This window comes from Cetorhinus maximus, chromosome 1, assembly GCF_964194155.1.
Source record: "Cetorhinus maximus chromosome 1, sCetMax3.hap1.1, whole genome shotgun sequence".
NCBI lineage: Eukaryota > Metazoa > Chordata > Chondrichthyes > Lamniformes > Cetorhinidae > Cetorhinus > Cetorhinus maximus.
The window spans coordinates 55,850,962-55,875,772 of record NC_135879.1 but is presented as its reverse complement, the minus strand read 5'-3'; the positions used below and the strand labels follow the sequence as shown (position 1 = coordinate 55,875,772).

The 24,811-nt window shown below is 47.2% G+C and overlaps 1 protein-coding gene across 5 annotated transcripts in view; it reads right to left on the bottom strand.

Annotated features, from left to right (window-relative positions):
- Positions 1-24,811, bottom strand: part of hhip (hedgehog interacting protein) — a 236,923-nt gene that overhangs the window by 91,891 nt on the left and 120,221 nt on the right. The window lies entirely within an intron of this gene.

The following is a 24,811-nucleotide window of genomic DNA, read 5'->3' as shown; positions in this document are numbered from 1 at the left end:
TTTTGTAGCTCCTAAGGGTTTATATTGGCAACAATATAGTTATGAGATCAATATCACTTTTATACTGGCACAAGGCTGTAAGTATAAACAAAGGCTTCCAGACCCCTTGAAAGACTTACAACTTAAAGAACACATGCTTGGAAAAGTGAGTAGAGCTATGAAAGCAAAATACATAACATTTCCAACCATTTAATCCAAAAGACGTACAATGGAACATTAAGCAAACATTATTACATCCAATGGACTCAACAGAGAGAAACATTCTGAATCTGGATGAAGGGTAACTCCACTCCTCAACTAAGTTACCAGCAAGGCTGCCGGTAGTGGTAGAGAGTTGAATCAACTGGGTAATTTTCCCCTTCATTACTTGGGCAGTAACCTGATAGAGCAAATTGCCTATCCATTGTAGAGATTGCCCAATATTCATTCCATTGATTTCAAAGAAATAAAAATTCTGTCAGTTTTACAATGAGTGAACAATCCACTCCACCAGATTACTGCCCTGACAATTCGTAAAAAAAATTACCTCCCCTCCCCAATTCAAGACCGGAGACACAAAATTCAAGCTAAGGAGGAAATAATAAAAGCAGTTGGCTCTAGGTACACAATTCATTTCAGAATTGCCAATTCACACCAGTCATCTAGGATTAAAACTGAGTAGTTTGATGAATGGTTTTTTTCTGTTTGAAGTAAGGCCTTTACAGCCATCAAAGTTGGTCAGTCTGAATATAGTTGTAAGTAAGTGTGAAACTTGCAGTACAATACAAAAATCTGTTATTAATTGGAACTAAATTTTCAGTTTTACTCAGCGAAGCCTTAAGAATACCTGTGGGAAAGGGAACAAAATTGCAATGTACAATGGGAGTGTTCTGCTCAATTTTTGGTTAAGGGACACTTGGCCTTGGACTTCTAGATGAGGCTTGGGAATGCCAAAGAATTAAAATTGCTCTATTATCCGATATAGACAGTCTTCAAACAAAAAACACAAATACTGGAAATACTCAGCAGGTCTGGCAGAATTAACCGATAGGATTTCCCCCATTACAGGGCGATGGGCTGAGAGGCCGGGATGAGAGGGGGAGAGGGGCGTGGGAAAAAACGAGGAGCCACATTGTGAATGGCGTCCCGTTGCAGTCCCAGTGCTGGCAAACTTTCCCAGTGGTGGGATCGTACACTGATAAGCAGTTCTTCACATAGAGATGGGCAGCCATTGTAAAAAAGTTAAAAGCCCTATTAAGGGTGCTTTTTCCTGAGCAACCTGCATTTTGCCACAGTGGAGCAGCGCCCAATGCCTGCTTGGCCCCTCTGATTTTAAATTTTTTACCTCTCTCACTGAGGCATCTCCATTTTGAAGCACCCTGTTGATCCCAATCTGCCTCAGCTATGCTCATCTCTCTTGGTGGGTCTCCCATGGTTCCAATTAAGAGGCTGCCTCCGGGAAAATTGCTGAGCCAGTCCTACTGCCGGCAAGTGCAGGCTCAGGATGTCCATTTGGTCCTGCATTGGGGTCCTGAAATGATGATAAAATCCTGCTCAGTGTTTCAAGTTGATGAGCTTTCTTCAGAACTGGTTCAATTCAGATGAAAGGTTATCAACCTGAAATGATGGGACTGTATTTTTGAGTCAGGGTCCAGAACCCGATACCTGAATAATTTCCCTAACCTGTGCTGCAACAACAAGATGCACTGCAGCAGCTCACCAAGGCTTCTTTCACAGCACCTTTAAAACCGGCGACCTCTGTTACCTGGAAGGAAAAGGGCAGCAGGTGCATGGAAACCACCTGCAAGTTCCTCTCCAAGCCACACACCATCCTGACTTGGAACTATAACTTCATTGTTGCTGGGTCAAAATCCTGGAACTCCATTCCTAAAAGCATTGTAGGTGTATATGCACCAAATGGACTGCAATTGTTCAAGACAGCATCTCAGGGGCAGTTAGGGGTTGGCAACAAATGCTGACCTTGTCAGCAATGCTCACATCCCATGAAAGAACTAAAAAAAAACATTGTAATTCATGCAATGCTATCCTGAAATGTAAATGTCCTAATTGGCAAGCTTGGCACCCATTTAAGTGGTGCTGAGCACTAGCAGGAGGCAGGAGCTGCCTGCAGAGTGTGAGCAGTAAAGGCAAATGGCAGCCATGATTGGGGGTGCTGCTGGCTTGCCAAAGAGAGCAGGCATCATCTCAGAGAACCAGCAGCTTCACTGAGGACAAAAGTAGCCAAAATGGAAAAATGAGAGGCAATGCGCATGACCTGGTGCAAGGTCCCCAAGGTCCCAATACCTTTCACCGCATATAAAAAAAGCTTTTACTTCTTCCCTCATTGAACCAGGCAGCTGTGCACTAACATGTGCCAGACTGTTCAGATTCGCCGCTTTCTGAATTGAAAATTCTGTTCTCACCCTCCCCGGCCTGTTACAAGTTCTTCAAGGAGCTTAACAGGTCATTATTTGGAGGTAAGCAGGTTCCTGACTCCCTTCCACCTGCCTTCATTTCGAAACTGGAGTGCATACTGGAGGCATTGGGATCCAGAGGCTTTTTAAAACAGTGCCCACATCAGTTCCTGATTTTCCCTGCTGTTTTTCTTTCTCTATAGATGCTGTCAGACCTGCTCAGTATTTGCAGTATTTTGTATTTTTATTTCAGATTTACAAAATCCACAGTATTTTGCTTTTGTATGACATCAAGAAATTATAATTTCAAAGATAATTTCTGAATTGAAGTACAATTTTTCATGTTTCCATAATGTTGCTGTAACCTAAATATGTCAATGATTGATAGATTGATTGTAAAACAGCAAATTTAATGAAGCAATGTATCGTGACTGAAAGTAAGTTAAAAATATTACACAACTAATATATACTGAAAGATGTAAACCTTTTTATTAATCCCCCCATTATGGGCAGGAGAAGGTTGGACGGGTGGACAAAGATTTAAATATGGCATATTCCTCATAATGCTGTGCAAGCCCAATCATCTTTTTTACAGTGGGGATAGATATCATGGCACCTTCAGGCCTCACTGTGGACACGTGCGATAGTTCATTACATATTTAAATTAGGGTCCCACAGCACAATAGAGAGCCCGATTTAAAATTCACTGCTGCTTCCTGGGTTTCCCAAGGATTGGAAACCAGACAGTGAAAGGTGGGGGAGCTGCTGGCTGTACAGGGTAAGTACCTTTTATGGCCCTTGTTGTGGGCTGGGGGTAGCAGGTGTGTCCTCTGGCCCTTCTTTGGCCTCCAACCCATCAATTGCAGCTGTTCTCTCCCTGCCACCTCTTGCACCAATGCCTTCCTGTTCCCCCAGTGCCAATCACCTGTCTCTTCTTCCAGTCCAGATGTCTCTCTCTCTCCAGCCCTGACGCCTCTCTCTGTCTCCAGGCTAATTCCGCTCTCCCCTCCAGTCCTGACCTCTCTTTCTCTCTCTCTCTCTCCAACTCCGATGCCTCTCTCCCTTTCTCCAATCCCAATGCCTCTCTTTCTTTCCCCAGTCCCGATGCCTCTCTTTCTTTCTCCAGTCCCGATGCCTCTCTCTCTTTCCCCAGTCCCGATGCCTCTCTCTCTCTCTAGTCCCAGTGCTTCTCTCTCTTTCTCCAGTCCCGACATCTCTCTCTCTTTCTCCAGTCCTGATGCCTTTCTCTCTCTCCTTCTCCAGTCTCGACGCTTCTTTCTTTCTCCAGTCCCAATGTCTCTCTCTCTCTCTCTCCCTCCAGACTTGATGCCTCTTTCTCTTTCTCCAGCCTCGATGCCTTTCTCCCCGCTCCAGTCCCGATGCCTTTTTCTCTTCCTCTAGTCCCGGTGCCTCTCTCTCACTCTTTCTCCAGCCCTGATGCCTCTCTCTCCCTCAAGCCCTGATGCCTCTCTCTCTCCTCCAGTCTCGATGCCTCTCTCTCTCTCTTTCTCCAGTCCCGCTTTCTCTCTTTTTCTCCAGTCCCAATATCTCTCTCTCTCTCTATCTCGAGTCCCGATGCTTATCTCTCTTTCTACAGTCCCGATGCCTTTCTCTCTCTCTTTCTCCAGTCCCGCTTCCTCTCTCTATCTCCAGTCCCAATGCATCCCTCTCTCTCCTTCTCCAGTCCCGATGCCTCACTCTCTCTCCAGTTCCGATGTCTTTCTCCCTCTCTCCCCTCCAGTCCCAGTGCCTCTCTCACTCTTTCTCCAGTCCCAATGCCTCTCTCTCTCTCTTTCTTCTGCCCTGATGCCTCTCTTTCTCCAATCCTGGTGCCTTTCTCTCTTCCCCCAGTCCCAATGCCTCTCTCTCTCCCCTCCAGTCTCGATGCCTCTCTCTCTCTCCCTCTTTCCAGGCCCAATGCCTCTCTGTCTTTCTCCAGTTCGGATGCCTCTATCTCTCTCTCCAGTCCCAATGTGTCTCTCTCTTTCTTCAGTCCTGATGCCTCTCTCTTTTTCCCCTGTCCCGATGCCACTCTCTTTCTTTCTCGAGACCCGATGCTTATCTCTCTTTCTCCAATCCCGAGGTCTCTCTCTCTTTCTACAGTCCCGATGCCTTTCTCTCTCTCTTTCTCCAGTCCTGCTTCCTCTCTCTATCACCAGTCCTGATGCCTCTCTCTCCAGTCCCGGTGTCTCTCTCTCTCTCCCCTCCAGACCTGATGCCTCTCTCTCATCTCCAGCCCTGATGCCTCTCTCTCCCCTCCAGTCTCGATGCCTCTCTATCTCACTCTTTCTCCAGTCTCGATGCCTCTCTGTCTCAGTCTTTCTCCAATCCTGATGCCTTTCTCTCTGCTCCAGTCCCGATGTCTTTCTCTCTTCCTCCAGTCCCGATGCCTCTCTCTCGCTCTCTCTCCAGTACGGATGCCTCTCTCTCTCGCTCTCTCCAATCCGGATGCCTCTCTCTTTCTCTCTCTCACTCTCTCTCCAGTCCAGCTGCCGCTCTCTCTCACTCTCTCTCCAGTCGGATGCCTCTCTCTCTTGCTCTCTCCAGTCCCAATGCCTCTCTCTTTCTGCAGCCCCGATGCCTCTCCCTCTCTCTCCCTCCAGTCCTGATGCCTCTCTCTCTCTCTTTCTCCAGTCCTGATGCCCCTCTCTCTCTCCAGTCCCGATGCCTCTCTCTCTCTCTCCAGTGCCGATGTGCCTCTCTTGCTCTCCAGCCCCGATGCCTCTCACTCTGTTTCTCCAGTTCCAATGCTTCTCCCGCTTCAGTCCTGATGCTTCTCTCTCTCCAGTCCCGATGCCTCTCTTTCTCTTCAGCCCCGATGGCCTCTTTCTCTCCTTAAATTCCACTGCTTGACTTTACCCCCACTTCTCAGTTACCAGGTACTGTCCTCAAGTGTCTCCAATTGTGGCCTTCTGCAGCTGATCTTCCCTCCTAGTCAATTTAACTGGCAGCTGAGCAGGAAACAGAGCAGAAAAATGATATTTAGGTCCTGCTGTTAAGTTCACCTGGACTTCTTTGTCCCTGGCCTTGCTGTTTATGGCTTTCCCTGAACCCTCACTGCCAGGGCCACAATGTTTGTAATATTATTCATCTACCATCCTGTTAATTTCAAATTGCAACTAACTATGGGAGAGATCAAAACTGACAATAGGCGCTGAGATCCCAATAGAAGATGTAGTCACAAATATTGGCATAAGCAGTCCTCTCCTGGGTCTCAGCCAAAGATGGCAAACAGAATTGGCATCTCTAATGTGGAGAAATTTTCAGCAGAGAGGACTGAAATCCTATCTGGCATGAAAGTAGATATTATGGGTGGAATTTTCTGCTCCATGACTAAGTGCAGTGGTGGGCAGGAAAGTTGGCATGGTTCTCGCCGGCTGTCATGGTGTGTTTCTACGCCAGATCGCCTGCTTTTCACCTAATTATGTATGCATGAACGAGCAGCATGTCGTATTTCGTGACTGGGCGGGCTGGGATTTGTCCACCCCACTGTTACCTTATTGGCTCATATTTCTGGATGCCACATTTAAACAGCCCTTGTACATACATTCAACCTCTGCAGCTCAGGACTTACTGTGGCAAGCACTGGAATGGCCCCAAGAAGAGGCAAGCTCTGTAGCCCAAAGTTCAGCGACAAGGCACTGGCGGCACTCTTCCGGGCAGGCGAGGACCAGCGGGAGAAAGTTTACCTCCATGATGGGAGTGGAGGTCCATTTACCTCACTATCAAGACTTGGGAGGAGGTCGCCAGTGCGGTCAGCACCTGCACTCCTCAGAAGAGGATGCTATCCAGTGCAAGAAGAGGACAAATGATCTCATCTACTCCACCAGGGTAAGTCAACCTTCTCCTCAATCTCAACTCACACTCTCGAAAGGCCATTAGGCATTTGCAGGGTTACAGTCAACAAGGATCTCACACACTACCAGCACAAGGGACATCACCACTGACTCTCTCACACACACGTTTACATCTTCATCTTTTGTCACATCCTGCACAAGTTGCATCTTCAGTCCTTATGCATATCCATTCAGCACACACAGCTGCTCCAAATCCCCTCTGTCTGTGACCCCAGAAACTCCAGTTCCAAAGGCCGAGGAGGGTGCACCTTCCCCACAGCTGGAGACCCAAAGCAGGCTGGTGCCCTCCAAAGGATACCCACCAAGGTCATCACAGACAACAGGGCCTACCAGGCAGCAGGCTGTCTCCACCTCCGCTGCATGCTTATCATATGCTTTGGCATCTATCCTGCCCACAGTCTGTCCATCTGTCTGTATGCAGAAAAAGATCGCCCACAAACACAAAATTCCACCCATAATATCTTTAATGCCAGTCTTGAGGGGGGATGCCAGAGCTCAAAACACTGAACCCATTTGAAGAGCAGGCGGCAGAGCTGGCTGGTGAGGACCAGGACCGTGCTCGTGCTGAAGGTGAGATCAATGCCCTCAGCAAGCCAGTAAGGTCCATGTACTAGAATTCGCCCACCCATCGAAACTGTGAATGCTCTTTAACGTAGGTGACTATCCAGCCAATCACTAATTATCTCTTCTCTCTATTACAGCCACCAGGAAGGAAAGGAGGAAGCACACCGCCAGGCAGCCCATCAGCCCCAGTCCCCAGGCCACCTCAGAGGAGGATCCTGAGGATCCACTAGGTGTAGAGCCTTTGCTACGTTCACCTGAACCCTCCACCAGCACAGAGACACACACCTTGGTGGGACCTGGCTCGGGGTCACCATCTGGTCAGCACAGCATGGATTCGGGCCCACAGCAGGCAGAGACAGTGACAACCAAGTGACGCAAACTCTTGGAAGACTGCTGGAGGCCTGGCTCCTCCTGAGCCTGTGTACGATGACGAGCCTCTAGAGTCGGCCCTCAGAGAGATGGTGGAGCTCCAAAGGCAGACAGGGGCACAGCAGGTAGTGTTGTCAGAGGCTGTCACCAGATTAGAACGGAGGATAGAGGAGTCCGTCTGGTGTTGGAGCACTGACATGCCAGCGCACTGAAGTTGCCATTGGAAGGCTGGCGACCACCATGGAGACCTTGGTCCAGCAGAATGTTCAGTTTCTGCTGGATAAGTGTGAGGACCTGCACACCTCAGAGGAGGACCCTGATGATCCACTAGATATAGAGCCTTTCGTATGTTCACCTGCACCCTCCACCAGCACAGTCTCACTGTGTTCTCCGTCTTATTGCTGTTGTCACTATACCCATGAGTGGGATCCATCAGTGGATAGGCGAGAGGGGTACGGGGCACCTCAATCTCCTTCCGGGAGCCCCTTCTCCTCAAAGAGTCAGGGAGAGACCCCTGGGCAACCACAAGGAGGAGGGGCATTAGCCGGACACCCTGGGGCCATCCACCCAGGACTCTCCTAGGCTGTCCAGCTGCTCCAAATTCCCTCTGTCTGTGACCCCAGAAACTCCAGTTCCAAAGGCCGAGGAGGGTGCACCTTCCCCACAGCTGGAGACCCAAAGCAGGCTGGTGCCCTCCAAAGGATACCCACCAAGGTCATCACAGACAACAGGGCCTAACAGGCAGCAGGCTGTCTCCACCTCCGCTGCAGGTGTTGGGGAAGCACCTAGACATAGGGGTAGGGTAAGAAAAATTAAGAAATTTTGAGAGCACAAGAAGTGGCACAGGTGTTCACTCACTGTCTATATTTTGTACTTCTGTAAATGTATTTTGCTTCTCCGAAATTCTCATCTACTGAATGGCACTTCTAACTGACACAATGCCCCAAGGTCATATAAGTATGATAGGTACCCCTCCTTCTCGCTTATCTCCCATCATGTGCCTCAGGTCTAAGGTATCTTGCACAATCTCAGGACAGTGAGTTGCCTTTCTGTCCACAGCAGCAACATGAGCAAAGCCTTTTGCTCTATCAACATGGTGATTAGGCAATGCATATGTTAGACTTGTGTCTGAGGATCATATCATGTGGCCTCATGAGTATAGATTTTGCCGTCTGGTTTATTCTCCCGATGCTTCTACACTGAAGACTGCTCAATGTGGATCTTATAGGTTTTAATGGGATGGGAGTCAATCTAACTCGGTACATCTTTCAATGGCCTCCATGTAATGTCTGTCAGGCTTGAGTGTGGGTTACGTTTCAAGTAATAGTTGGGGCTCTTAGGCACACATGACGGCCTGTTACATGACATCATTACTGCGTTAACAGCTAGACATCATCCCTACAGTAGTTCCCATTCTCCACCTGCATGATGCAGAGCTAGGGACCTAGCTAGCACTGAAATGTCTGCTAGATGGCAACGACGATGTGAGATCAGAGGTGTGTGTCAAGGCCCCAGATGCTGGACTATTAAATGCCACTCTGGACCTGAAGGCCTGGCTAGCGTGGCTTGACATAATCCCTGAGCCAGCTCTTCGATGGGTAATCAACATGGAAATCTGATCGTGAGAATGCCATCAGTGTGCCAGGCTTCCTTGTGTATATCTGAAACTGCTGGAATGAAAATGTGGAGGCCTCAAAAGGGATCAGAATGAAGCTCCAGTCCATCTGCTGTGTCCTCTTTATTATCAACAAAGTTACTAAGTTATGCTTAAATGCTGCGTCGACATTTTCTGGACCACAGATGCGAAGGCAATTCTGGTTGGGAACTTGGGAAGCTCCATACGAAGGCTGGGTCACGAGTGCTGGTCATTGATCAGACAATGGTGCTGCTGAAGCTCTTTCTGAGCACACAAAGGTGAACTCGCAGGCTCGCATTTAACGCTGAAAGTGACGGGTCAGAGAGACCTAAAGAACGATTTCCTGCTGGGAACTCAGTATCAGGGTAAGGTCTGACCATTATTCTTGTATGAGGGATGGCGTGTGGAGAGATGCCGCAGTCTGGATTCAGATCAATGCTCAGACGTTTACACGAGAACCAGTGATTGATGATTGTCCTCCTTGAGGCTCCTTGGAATGTTCCAGGCATACTGCCGGGAGAGTACTGAGGCTTGCAGTGCTGCTCCTGCCTTTTGAAGGCTGCCAAAGGCAGTGAAATGTTGGTGTGATGCTTGAAAAGACTGCACTGTGCAGGTGGAGTTCTTATCCCACAACAGAACGGCCACATGCTTCAGAGATTGCCTAGCCTTCCAAGGATAAGACCATCACCATGCAAGGTTGTGACTACTCATTCTGAGATTGATGTCCTTCATTGTGATGCTGAGGATAGCAAAGAACGTGTTAATGTCAAAGCTGCATGGAAGGCACAGGTGAAAGAGGTTCATATGAGGTATTTGTCATCATCATCCTGAAACCTTATGGCTATAAGGATTTCATGGGCACATCTGCCATGTCTGACCCATGCTATAGCCTGTTCTTCTGGGGGCTCAGCATCCTTGCCCTCATCAAGTTCATCTCTCTTGACATCCTTCTCATTGGAGGAGACGTGCAGCTCCTCCATCTCTCCATCTGGCAACTCATGCCCACTTTGGAGGTCCAGGTTGTCTCGCTCTAGTTGCTGTTGTCACTGCTCTTTTATCCTCCCCGCTGGTCTCGTCGTGTTCTCGTTCTAGTTGCTGTTGTCACTGCTCTTTTATCCTCCCCGCTGGTCTCGTTGTGTTCTCGCTCTATTTGCTGTTGTCACTGCCCTTTTATCCTCCCCGCTGGTCTCATTGTGTTCTCGCTCTATTTGCTGTTGTCACTGCTCTTTTATCCTCCTCGCTGGTCTCGCTGTGTTCTCGCTCTAGTTGCTGTTGTCACTGCTCTTTTATCCTCCCCGCTGGTCTCGTTGTGTTCTCGCTCTAGTTGCTGTTGTCACTGCTCTTTTATCCTCCCCGCTGGTCTCGCTGTGTTCTCGCTCTAGTTGCTGTTGTCACTGCTCTTTTATCCTCCCCGCTGGTCTCGCTGTGTTCTCGCTCTAGTTGCTGTTGTCACTGCTCTTTTATCCTCCCTGCTGGTCTTGTGTGTTCTCACTCATGGTAATACTCTGCTGCAGGTCTTTTATCCTCCCCACTGATTTTGTGGTGCTCTCTCTTATGTTGTGGTGTCTTTCAGACTTTGCTGTGTTAAAGTAAATTTTGGCCTTTATTGCTAGGTGGTAATCTGTAGGTGCGGATCACCCACCGCAATAAAGCTGTTCATCTTCATTCCATCAATTTCAACAGGATGAAAGCTCGATAAAATGTGCGCAACCTGCTCCACCTGAATACAACCCAGCTGGTGAAGACTAAAATTTAAGCCAATGTCTCTCTCCTCCACTTATGTTTCTTGTTCTACTCCAGGCTGTTTTTTCCTCACCTTTTATTGCGCTGCCCAGTTCTTCAGCCACAGATCTCACAATGCTACATGTGAATATGTTGTTAATGCTCTTCCTCTTTTGCTTGGCAGGTTGGAAACATAACTCACTGACAACTCTATGCCTTCAAAATAATTTAAGCAAAATCGTACTACATGTGCTAAGAGATGACATGACACGACAGATCTTTTGTCCTGTTTACAGACAATATTAATTTTGGCTCGATGAATGAATATATTTTGAGAATGAGAAGGCAAAGAAAATCATAATTTTATGAACACAGAAATGTTGGATTTGTCCTTAGTTGGCATGAGATGCAGCCAATATTTAAGTACAATAAGGTTCTTTTTGTTTTAGGCCCTGTTGCAGACATTTAACCAAAATTAGTGAATCATGCCGTAAACTGTCTGGCATGTTTTTCAGTGAATCATTCCCTCATGCGGTTTTGATTTGAAACCATTCAGCTTGCTTCTCTTCATACTGCACATCATAGCTGCTACTGTAGACCTTTTAATTTTGCAAACCAACCATGATTTCTGTATTAGTCTTTTCATTTCTTTAATTTATATACAAGTCGTCGCAATTATTTTGAATTACAATTTTTAGGGTAAAAATTACTGCTGGTGACTGTTTCCACAGAAGTATTTAACACCTTGTTTCAAAGTTGGTTCTTGGTTCAAACTCCTCTGCTATTTTAATAGAGGAATTAGCATGCTTATTTTAATCGTATTAGTGCCTGCATTAAAACAGAATGAAAATTTGCTGTGGGACTTAAATACATATAAAAAATGAGCAAAAATAATTTCTGTCACGAAAAATGACACTTTCACTCAATTACGCTGAGCTCCAAAAGGCTAATAAATACACTAAAGCTTCAAAAATCTAAATTTTCAAAGTTGCTCTCACATCCACCTAGAAAAAAGAAAATGTATCTTCTCATCAACTCTTGCTTATCCCTTGAGAAATTTCTAAGTTCAATCTTGCTATAAAATGTGCTTTTGTGTATTTCTATTTTTTGCAATACAGAAATGGAAGCTTGTAAATAAAGTTTTGTCTGTAAGGAGATAGACAATCCCAGGGCAGACAGGCCAGGGAGAAGCATTTGGCTCCACAAAAATCTTCTTAAAAAAACAGAAACGTTTTCACTGTTGTCCCTTACTGTTTAGGCTGCTTGCTGCCTTGTACTAATGTGCAGTGTGCCCGGTGCTTACTCCACTTGTAGATTCCTCAAAATTGCATCAAGGTCCATTGTACATCATAGGACCCAGATTTAAACTCAGCTCCCACACATATAAGTACATCCCAGTGATTTTCACAGTGCTATTGTCCTGTTCCCACTACATGGAAAGCACTAAAATTGCACACATATATGACCTATGTTTTGTTACAAGAGAAATTTCACTCAGTGTATTCTTAGTTATGCCAAAGACCTACAAAACGACACTGCTTATTCCTATAATGCACAGGAGGAAATTCAAACAAAGCACTGTACATGGTTTTATTTTGTTCAAATTAATGCTAAAAATGATTCTGAATCTTTAAGGGAGCAGAACTGATAAATAACAATAGCTACCTGGGAATGAGCTTTTAATCCAATTAAGATGATCAGATGAGGCTACAAATCTCAAAAACAAGGCTTGGATAATTCTATCAGTGATCAGAAGCCTTGAATTTTCACAGAAGGCAGCAACCAGCAGTTCACATGAGGAGATTTGATGCTGTCATATATTAGTCATTTCAACAAGTTTATCTTCTTTAACCCATTAACAAATATTGTTCTTGCTTATAGTTTGTTGGTAAACTAAAGAATAAAAAATCTGACCCAACAAGTGAATGGAACCAAGTAAATTAGAAGCACCTCAGTGCATGAACGTTTAAAAGTCTGAGCTTTGAGTGGAATAAATGTTGTAATCAACAGTTTGTCATTAAGTATTCTTGAATCCAGTATAATTATGCAATATAAATATGTTAGTGTTATTATATTAATTATAAATTCAGACAATGCTTTCATATGTCCCAATTCTCAATATAAAGTAGTTTTCATGTTTTGTAAATTAGGTCATACTCGTGAGCATTTAAAAATGTATGATATAATTAAGGACAGTCAGTATGGATTAGTTCAAGACAAGCAATTTTGAAGAAACTTATTTAAAAAAAAATCTGACTGATTGTGTTGATAAAGGAAATGGATTTAGATGTTTTCTTAAATGAGTCTAACATCCTGTCCTCAAGAAATCTACCTAGCAATCCATTCCAGTTGTTATTCATCAACTGTGAAAAAAAAATACTTCCTGACATCTGTCCTAAATTTTTCCTTCATATTCCTGAACCTGTGCCTCCATTTCCTGCTGCTTCTTCATATCTGAAAGCATAGTTGCACTATTTTATGCACATCTATTAGGACATCTCAGAAAAGTCACGTTTTGAGTTTGATAACCCTAGCTATCAAATCATTCTTCATAACAATTTTGATTACACTAGGGACTGCCTTTGTTGCTCTCGTCCACATATCCTCCAAGATGCGAATAGACCTCTTATGTTGGGATAACTTGTACTCCACATGTGTTCTGGCCATGATAGCATGAATACTGGTAATTTAGACTTAACTAATTCGGCAATATATCCCAAAATTCAGTTTCGTTATTGCTATTTGACACTGTTTGAACATTCAGGTAAGTTCTATTCCATCCAGGATAAATCTGCCCGCTTGATCAGCACCCCATGCACCAACTTAAACATTTACTCCCTCCATCATCAAGTACAGTGGCATCATGATGCACTACAGCAATCCACCAAGGCTTCTTTAATGGCACTTTCCAAACTCATGACCTCTACAACCTAGAAGGATAAGGGCAGCAGATGCATGGGAACACCACCATCTGCAAGATCCCCTGCATGCCACAGCATCCTGATTTGGAACTATATCGCCATTCCTTCACTGTTGTGGGCTCAAAATCCCTGAACTCCCTTCCTAACTGCACTGTGGGTGTACCTGCACTAGATGGACTGCAGTGGTTTAAGAGGGCAATTAGGGATGGGCAACAGATGCTGGCCTTGTCAGCAGCTTCCACATCTCATGAAAGAATAAAAAAACGTAGAAATTTGTCTGTATTGCATTCTTACTTCCAGCGTAAAGTAACATGTAAACATATGTGTCCCTATTGAACTGTAATTGCCATTAATCAGCCTTGGTGCAAATGTAGCTGAGCTCTTTTCATGACATCTCAATGTCTCCTCTTTGATCACAATGCTATAATCCTCCAGTAAGTTGTCCTGTGTGAACTTTACTACTTTGAATTGAAACTGCAATTCCAACTTATTTATGTGTATCAGGACAAGGAGAGAAGGTCACAGAGTCAATAAGATTTTAAAATTCTGACCCAAAAGAGTTTGGCCAGATTTTCCACACTTTATCGTGGCGGGCATGAAAGCTAAATTCATGAGAAGCCCCATAATTGGTTTTCGACGATGCAAAACGAGGAAGCGATTGTGCGCTTCAGCTGTCAATGGCGGGCCGCGTTTCCTGCTGCCAAGCATCGCGAATGTCATTAGCATAAATCAGCATCTCATTATGACGCCGGAATCATCCCTCAATGCTGGATTGAGAGCCCATGTTGGCGGGCAATTAGAATGACATGTTTCACAACAGGATTTAAATTATGTGCAGCTGGTGACCTGCGCTTCACTACTGACCACAAGGTGAGTACGCATACCTTGCATCGTCCAGTGTTTGCGGGTGTCAGCACCAAGGAATCGTAGGCTGCACCGCATCTTTTTCAAGGGGGCTCTCAAAGCAAGTCTGTACAAGTACCATAGCAGAGTTAAGGCGGGGGTGGCTTTTACTGTGCTGCAGGGCAAGGGTTCCACTGGGGAAGGGGGCAGACAGGACTGAGGCTGAGGGAAGGAAAGGGGCTTCAGGACAAGAGCTCCACTGAGGACAACGAGCGGGGATGGTTGCACTGAGATACATGAGGGTGGGGGGCCACTAAAGAGCTGCCCAGCTGAATTAGTAGTTACAAAATGAGGACAGAGGCACAGCTGAGACAGGTTAGCAGCTGCTCAATTGACATGCAGGGAGTCAGTACAGTGAAGCAATAATGCCCATACATGCAACACTGATCTCTCAAAGTGGCAATGATTGTTCCCCTAGTTTTAGCCCTTGTTTATAGCCTTCAAATTCACAAGAGTATTATGGAACTGCGGAATTATTGTGCGACTGGACAAGCTTGAGAACCCCCTTGGAAATGAGGCAATTCACCACTCAGAGGCGAAGACTCCTGACACCCTAAATTAATCTCAATGAACATTAGCCTTCATGTTTAGTCCAAACAGCGCAGTATTGGACTGCAGGTAATGATGATCTCAGCTTCTGGGCTGAAAGCAGAACATCCAGTCGCCTGTCCGAAGCTGCTGCCAGTCAGTCATGTGGGCTGGGGGTGGTGGGGGGGGGTGCAATTTTGTGGCGAACGTGCATGCGCATCCTGCACTGGGCATCATTTCAGGGCCAGTGCTCTTTGGCATGTGTGAAAAGGCCTTGAGCCCACAATCACAGACAGACAGTGGACTTTTGGTAACAAATGCTGACTCTTGCGTGTTTTTCATTGATACTGCAGTAAGGAGACCACCAGGAAGATGGAGCCTGGTACTATCACTACCTGTATTATTGCCTATAGGCAGGAGAGAAGAATGAGAAGAAGGCAATGGAGGCGCCTGGCTCACAAAAGCGAGGAGCAGAACCCTCAAGATCAAGGGGCAGCAGGACCTTCTCCGGATGCAGAGGATGATCCTCAGAGAGCTGTAGTTCGTAAGTGCCTGGCTAGACCCAGGTGTATAGATGTCGCATGTGTTATCTGCAGATGAGTGAGAACCAGTATCGTAGACACCTCCGCATGTTAAGGGATCTGGTGATTCACATTTGCCACATTCTGCAGAATTTGGCGCCATGGGGACTCAGAGGGCCTCCATCACTGGTGGCTGTGAAAGTAACTTCTACGCCAGTGGCTCCTTCCAGGGCTCCATCTAGACCTCTGAGGCTTCTCCATTGCGACCACTCACAAATGCATCCCGGAGGTCACAGATGCCCTTTTTGCAAAGGCTCACAATTTTGTCCACTTCAACAGAGATCAAGCAAGCTAGGATGCAAGAGCACTGGGCTTTGCAGAACTTTTCAGTTTCCCACAGGTGCAGGGTGCCATTGACTGCACTCATGTGGCTATAAGAGCTCCCTGGCAACAGGCAGTCCAGTACATCAAGTGGAAAGGCTACCATTCGCTCAATGTGTGGCTGATGTGTGACCACAACAAACCTATCATGCAGGTGGTGCACCAGATTCCCAGGTAACATCCACAACTTGTACCTCCTGAATAGGTCTCAGATCCCTGACATCTTTGAGGGACCACACAGGATGCAGGGTTGGCTCTTCAGTGACAAAGGTTACCTGCAAAGGTGTGGCTGATGACGTCTGTGTGGTGACCTCAGATTCCTACAGAGAGAAGGTACAATGAGGATATTGGTGGAATACATCATAGGAATCCTGAAAATGCGATTCCAATGCCTGGACAGATCTGATGGAGCACTCCTCAGAGGGTCTCACACATCAGCGTGGTTTGCTCTGCGCTACACAATCTGGAGCTACAAAGTGGGGAGATCTTGGCAGATGACAAGATGGAGGAGATGCACGTCTCCTTCAATGAGGAGGACATTGAGGGCGATGATGGTGATGAGGTCTTGGGAGCTGAGGATGCAGGCGAAGTGGCGATTGCACAGGCCGGACAAGGCAGGCGTGCTTGTGAGGCCCTCATTGTCAGCAGATTCCAGGAGGAGAAGGACGAGATGCACTGAGAATCCTCCTGGACAACTCTCCTCCATCATGGGCCAAGATGAGCACCAGCATAGCTACTCCTCTAATTTCACTCATGAACTTCCAGATGACAGTGCATCACTGCACAGAATGCTCACATAGCCCTGGTGCTGTGAAGGATGAGCAAGCCTCAAGGGCATGTGTCTGTGCTGAAATGAGGTGCTACTTCGAGGAGGGCGTTCTGGTATGGAACACCAGAAAGTGCTACCTCTTCACACGTCCATCCAGCAGCCCGGCTGCAACAGCACTCTACAAGATTGCATGATTTTCAGTGGCCTAGTGACTGCATGCCTGCAGTCTGGTAATGCCACTCATGGAGATCCATCAGAACCAACGCAGCCACGCACAAAGTGTTACATTGATGGTGACACAGAAACATAACACTTGGGACAAGGCAGTTGATGAAATACCACTGCTGTAATTGCACATAGGGATGACTCAGCCGGCTCTGCTACACTCCCTGAAATGACAATGACATACGGCAGTTAAAGTTAGGAATCCTGAGCTGCATTTCGCCTAACCCTACTATGGAGACAAAGCACCTAAGCATGACAAGTTCAGACACTTGGCTGCCTGATATTGAGATGCCTCCTCTTATACACAGTGTGCTTCATGGCCAGCCCTGTCCAACATGATCAGACAACTTGAAGCCCTTAAGGCAGAAGCCATTGCTAATGAGGAACACTGTTTTGCTTCATCACACACTCGTTCCTATCCCCTTGCAACTCTCTGCCCTGTCTGAAGCAACAATATGTGATTCCAGAGCATGCCTAAAGGCTGTTTTGGCCTCCAGAAATCACCATTTGGAAGTAGCATCGGTAACCTCTTGAAGCGTCAAGCTGATGGGATGCACACCACCGTCTACCAACTTTGTGACCAGATCCTTCTCCCCTCAATAGTTACAACTTAAGGTTGTACGCTTAAGGTTGGATGTCTCAGCACCTGAATACAAATGTGCCATTGCTTCGTCACCTTGAGGTAGCAAGGTTACCTCAGATTTTGCGGAACTCAGCAGACTGACACCGGGAATGTTGGAAACCTGTTTGGCTGAGGGCATTGCACATAAGCTCTGAGTATAGTCTCATATCATTATAACTCTGCTGAGAGACAGAGGGCAGATGGAGCTGAACGGTACATGCGTTAGCACATCTCTCCTTAAACATCACACTTTTACCTGTCAAGAATGCAGATGAGCTGGGGGCACACCCCTGCCTCAATTGTTCAGAGCCAAGAATGCACATGAGGGGATCCTACGAGGCATGGGGACGAGGTTCGTTCCACAAGCACACTTAATATTAAGGTGCAGATATTACTGATATGGAGCATTATGTTGAAAAGGAACACTCACTGTGGTGAGATGGTAGTACACTACACAGAAAAGAGGCCTAGGAAAGAAACAATTGCCATAAATGGGTGCAGGAATCAACATGATGCTGGACCTCCCTATGGGTGGCCGAGGGCCCCGACTGACCCCTTGAGAAGTAGGAGCAGCTGGGGTGAGATTGAGTCCTCTTGCGTTGACACTGATGGATGCCACCAATGGCTACAGCGGTGGAGTGCAGCTCCTGCAGCAGTGCAGGACCGATGTTCTGGACCAAGGTCTCCATGGCGGCTGCAACCTGCCAGTTTTGACCTTGGTGCATTGGCATGCCGGTGCTATCACTTTAGACTGATGACGGACGTACTCCTTCATTGTGCATTGCAATCTGTGGAATGCCGCTGACATCCCTTCCTGATGTTCCCATGCTCGTCTTTGCAGCTCCAGCAACTGATTTAGTATCGAGTCCAGAAGCTCATCACCAGACACGGACTCAGCAGAATCATGGCCTCCAGCAGTCCTCAGAGTGCCGGTGACCTCCAATGTCCCTGCCTCTGCCTACTGTGGAGCAGATTGTGTACTGTGTTCACCAGATTGTAACCTCAAGGCTAGTCTAAAACTAGGTCTCACCAAGGTGTGTGTCTCTGAGCTGGTGGAGGGTGTGGGGGAGTGCTGTGACGGGTCTTCAAAGGTGCTGTCCTCGGGTTCCTCATTCGGGTTTTGTCTGGGCTGGAGTTGAGGCCTGGCTTATGGATGCCCTTGGCAGCTTCCCAGAGGTGCCTACGAAAGAAAGGAGAGAAGATTAGCGCGTGGCAAGGGAATCTGAAACAGGAGAAATCACTCACAGTGTGATTTTCTGATGGATGTTCCAGTGCAGGATCCTCACTTGGGTGTGTGCCACCGACCTCACCGTCAGCGCAGGCACAGTCTACGTCCTCTGTGGCCAGCTCTATGGTTCTGTTCTCGAAGTCCATGAGAGCCTGGATTTCGGGAACTCCACCCTGGGTCCGGGACCTCTCCTTCTTATTGTGAGCCAGCTTTTCCAGCATGAAGGCAGATGGAGAGAGTGTGAGCAAGACACATGCGAGAGCCGATAAGGATGCCTCGCATGTGTGGGTGGCCAGTAGAGCCCTGGACAGGATTAGGATGCAAACTCCAGAGGGGATGAGGCCAGATGGAGATGTGAAGGTGTGTGAAAGTGAGTGGTGATAGCCTTTGAGGTGGCAAGTGAGATCCTTGTGAATGTGTGATGGGCTTGAGAGTATGTGAGTTGAGAGTGATGAGATGGTTGACTTACCCTGGCGGAACGGATGAGATCATTCATGCACTTTCTGCACTGGATGGCTAACCTCTTCAGCAGGGCGTTTGTACTGACCACTGCTGTGACCATCTCCCAAGCCGGATTGGTCACCTTGGTGGAAGACATGCGGTCAGAGCAGGAGTTGGAGGATATTGTGGCAGGCCTTGACTGCGTTCAACAGGCAATTCTGTGAGGCATCACTGAATTTGGGAGCAGCATGCTTTCTACCATTGGGAGTTATGTCTTTACTGGAGCTGCTGCAGAGAATGCGAACGCTGTGCAGGGGTGCCATTTAAATATGGCGGCCAGAGCTCGTGAGCGCTAAGGTCACGGCAGGGCAGATGAATCAGGTACTGTACGGAACAGCGTGTTCCCCGTGGATGAATAATTAATCAGCTGCAATGTGAGCAATTTGCCGCAAAAAGCTGCCAGCCTGCCGTTTTTCCTACCCGCTAATGGACTTCGCGCATTTCAGGGAAACTCCGGCTTTTGAGAGAGGCTGTAATATTATAAAGATGTACCTGGCATATTTAGAAAGACAATTAAAATTGTATGTTTCTTATCAGTAGGATTGTGAAGATTAATGACCCAAAAGAAAGTTTGTAGTTAATTAGCGGGTTATTTGATCTCAAGAATAAATGTGCTCACAATGAATACAATGATGCAATTCTTTGGTTTTCAAACGCAATGTACACATTTTTCTGTTTTATAAAATTAGAAGTGACCACTTTTACCACTTTTTGCTTTGTTTAGAAGCAGCAATAAGTTCACAAGAGGACATGTGTCTCTCTGTAACGTAATTACTGCAAAATTATTAGGGAAATAATTGAGGTACATTATGTTCCATGGAGTATCAATGCTTTATTAAATATGATAAATGTTTCCCCCTTTTTGCTATTGTAAAATTCTACTTTTCTCAATTCAATTTATTTATTGGTGACATGGAAGTAAGGGTCAGTAAGGAAAGTAAAGGATATATTATACTACACAATACTGATAAAATAGTATGATTTATATCATAGATAAAGGTGAGAATGTGGCATCAAGTATCACATGCTTAAGTGAAGAAAATGCATCTTAGGCACAAAGCGGGACTGCTAAGGGTTTTCAGATGTATTAAAACTTCAGAGCGAGCAGGGGACTTCTGACTACTGGGTTCGCCATGCCTTTTTGACCCACCTGTTCTAGGTAGGTCAGGTGAGAAAAAAATCCAGGCCTGATTGTTCATAACTTAACATTCACATGGCACAACTGGATGGTCAGGAAGCCTTTTAAAAAATACTGCATTTTTAAAAATTGCATGGCAAGATGAGATGGACTACAGGATCTTTTATGATGAAACATGCAACCTGTTTGTTCTGTAGGTCTACTATGGCCTGAGTTTTAGGCTTAGCGGGAAAGCACAATTGGCCCTGCTGCCTGTGATTGGCTCCCGACAGCAATTTCATTCTGGCTGGCCAATCAACTGCCAGCCAGCGTGAAAGGTGCGCTGAAAGAGGCTCGGCACTGCCAGGGTGGGTGGGGGAGCGGTGGGGAGGGCATGAAAAGGGCAGGCAGCAGGACGAATGTGGGCGTGGGCTGTTTAAATAGATCTCCCTGAAGGCTGCCAATCATTGTTTACCTTAGGGAGCTGCTTTGAATTCCCAGGGGTCTGATTACTTTTCTCAGTTCCTGTGCTGTCCGTTGTGTCTGCAATATGTCATCCACACCCAGAGCCCATGCCAGGCAGGATGGAAATAGCTGGAGCCAGTCTGCCCCACGCTTTTCTGATGAGTGTCTGTGGGTTTTGCTGGGGGCTGTCAGTGCGCGATGGGACATATTGCTGCAGCGAGACAGAAAGAGGAGGCACCACACTTAACAAAGATGGCATGGATGGAGGTAGCAGGTCATGTCAGCGGGTATGATTTTCTGCGTAGGACCTGGATCCAGTGCAGGAAGAGGCTCAATGGCCTCCGTGCTCTGCCAGGGTAAGCACTGAATCCAATTGTAACTATACAGAGAAGTGTTTATGGGTGACAGCACTTGTTGGTGCTCACGGGTGTGAAATGCCGAACGTAAATGGGCACATATTCCTGTGCCTTGAAAGACTACATGTGATCGAAAACAAAAAATGCTAGAAAAACTCAGCAGGTCTGACAGCATCTGTGGAGAGAGAGACAGGGATAACGTTTCGAGTCTGTATGACTCTTCTTCAGATCATGTGATTAGACTATATGGCTGACATGTATGTAAGGTTGAGGTCTGGCAATGTGATGGGCACCTGAACCTGCATCTTTGTTGGGGAGGCTGGTATGTTATGGCAAGTAGAGGGGGGACTAATGGAAACACTTTCGTCCTTACTGGAGAAGAGGCGTCACAATGTGCAGGAACGAGGACGGACGTGTGGTAGTGTCCTTGATCTTCTGATCTTAAGTCAGGTGGAGGAGCAAGTACTCGAGATGGTGTGTGAACATGGAGCCAGGACCACTGGTCGCAGAGACAGGGGTCTTGGAGGAGGGTAAGAGCCCAGTGGCCAGGCAAGAGACAGGGGGAGGGATGTGAGATGTAGGGCAGTAGTTGTAAAATTGACATGTGAAATCCACTAATCCCCATTGCACGTCCATTCAGAAGTCTTTGCTCAGCCAGATGTCCACTCTGAGAAGCAACCAAGCTACATGCACTCTGAGTTTGTAGTGCTGTTTGAGATTGAAATTTTTTTCCTCCTCCCTCAGATGGAACATCCTTTAAACATCAGAAGGACTCCGAGGACTTTCCCTTGATATCAGAGGATGATGTGCAGCCAGATGCACACGCATCGCATCCTCCCTCTGCATCATGTACCAGCGCAGATATAGGCACGTCGGTGGGCATATGTGTTTTGGAGCAGATGGCAGTACACACTAGGGATGGCATGTCACACTCACCTGAGGAGCTGACAGAGACAGAGAGTCCCCAGGGCACTGGTGGTCGTAGGATTGCTGGAGACCAGGATGATGTTGAGGTTGAGGCAGATGATGTGCCTCTGGAGACATCTATTAGGCAGCAGGTGATGGATGTCCAGTGGGATGAGTGTGAAGATCTGGCAGAGATTCCTGAGGGTCTGTGTGCCATGGTCTCTTTGTTGGGGGAATCCGTGCAGAGCGTGAGCACTGCGTTGGCCCAGGGCTCTGAATTGAGCTTCCTCCACAGAAAGGGTGGCGACTCTCATGGAAAGGCAGCTCCAGTAACTCAATTAGGCATTTCTGGGATAAAAGCCAAATACTGTGGATGCTGGAAATATGAAACTCAGTCAGGAGTTTCTGGGGTTGCGTTCAGACCTGCGAGGCCACTTACTGGCAGTGACCTCAGTAGGTCACTGCCAATGTGAGAGATGGATGAGGCACCTAGTGACTCTCTGCTGGCATCCTGTCCATCTCTGGTGAGCAGGGAGGTTCAAACAAACCACATGTTGGCAGACAACCTGCTGCTACATGCATCTGGGGCTCCTCTCAGGGTGTTCATGATGATGGCAGCAGCTCCTCCGCCCCTTTGCCAGTGACCGTCGCATCTGAGGACACCGCGACGACTGAGGACTGCCCAGCCATGGCGCTGGACTCTCCTGTCTAGATGGGATCTACATATGCCCCGCGACCAGAGGATGACAGCCAAAGTGATCAAGGCCGAAGGGGCATCAGGGGCAGCAGCCTACCTCCAAGGCAACTGCCAGCAAGGGGGAAGCACCAAAACGTAGCACAGTGGAAATTTAAGTCACTATGATCACATAAGGGGTCTCACGGGTGAATAATTTTTCATTGACACGTGTGTAGTGGTGCATGTATGTCTCATGCTTCAATATCACAATGTGGGATCATCTGCAATGGCCTTAGTGTGCTTCATGCAATTATTAGGGAAGAGGCCCGCGAGTCCTGTGTCACACATATAATGAGCTGCAAAGTTTATTTCAGAGGTAGGAACATGAGTGGAGAGTGACAGGAGTGCCTCGTCACCACTGATCAGTAAGATGGTGTTTCCCTTGCCATCACCTTGACTCCTTGCTTTGGACTCCTAACTGAAAGTCCTCTGAATCAAGGCCTCTTGGTCTTCCTGCCTCCCGTAAGGATGCTCAATTCAGGACCTTGCTCCGCGCCCTGAGGCTGTTCAGGCTGCTCCTCAGACTCAGCACTGGAATCATCCTCTGAGAACAACATCACTGTCTTCATCCTCAAATGGATCCCTCCTCGAGAGAGCCAGATTGTGTACGGTGCAGCAGACTACTACAATAAGGGAGACGCATTCCGGAGGGTATTGCAGTGATCCCACTGAATGGTCCAGGCAACAAAACCTCATCTTGGGCAGGCCTACTGTCCTCTCAATTATTGTCCCTGTGAAGGGTTGACTGCAGTTGTAGCTCTCCTCAGCTGGAGTCCTTGGGTGTCTTAGTGGTGTCATCAGCCACCTTTTCAGCGGATAGCCTTTGTTCCCCAGTAGCCAATCATCCAACAATGCTGGTGCAATGAACAGTCTTGGCACCTGGGAGTGACCCAGGATGAAGGCATCATGGTAGCTTCCTGGATACCTGGCACAAACCTGCAGTATCTCACTCCTGTGGTCACACACAATCTGGATGTTTAAAGAGTGGAAGTCTTTTCTATTGACAAAGGCACCTGGCTCCCCCGCTGGCACCTTTATGGGCACATGCCTGCAGTCAATAGCTCCCTGAATTCAGGGAAATCTTTCAATTGCAGCAAGTCCTCTGGCTCTCTCTGCCTGGCTGGCCTCGTCTGTCCTGAAGTGAATGAGGGTGTTGACCCTTTGGAACAGTGCACCTGCAACCAACTTGATGTAGCTGTGGGCAGTGGATTGCAAGATTCCACAGGGATCTCCCACTGACCCCTGGAACCAGCCTGAGGCATTAACGTTTTGGGCCACTGTCACCTTCAGAGCTACTGGTATAGGGTGGCCACTTCCTCAGTTGGAGGCTATTTTGGGGCTAGTCATGTTGCAGATAGAGGTAACAGTGTCCCTGGAGAGACGCAACCTTCTTCGGCACTGAACGTCTGTCATGACCAGGTAACATGATCGCTGCCTGTACACTCTACCTGCTGGGTATTGGTGCCTTCTCTGGACCCTTCTCCCTTGCAAATCCTGCTGGCCCTCCATCCCTTCTGGTTGTGCCTCTCGGTCCAGAGGGCAGGCTCTGGGACGCTGTCTGGAGACAACTGGCCTCCTCTCTCTTCTGGCCCTCTTCTCCTCTTCTGAGGAGGTCCCTCCAGCTGAGTACGCAATCCCCATGTTTGTCCAGATGGTTGCACAGATTTCTGCACTGAAGGGCTCTTTTATGGCGATATATTACACAAAATGATAGTCCACATTCTGAACCTCATTCCCTTAAAATCAGCAAATTCACTAAAGAGGAGGATGCTGCCAATGCTATAGTAAAGGAGAAGGCAGTAGATAAATTGAAAAGGGTAAAATTTGATGAAGAGGAAGTACTTAAAAGGTTAGCAGTATAAGTGGCCTGGATGGGATGCGTCCCAGTTGGCAATGGAAGTAAGGGTGGAAATTGCAGAGGCTCTGGGGTTGCTGCCAGAGTACTGGAGGATTGCCAGTAATACACCCCTGTTGAAAAAAGGGGAGAGAAATCTAGCTGGTAACAATGGGACATCCAATTTAGCAGTGGTATTAGAGAAACATTTAGAAACCATAATCCGAGACAGCATTAATTGTTGCTTGGAAAAATCT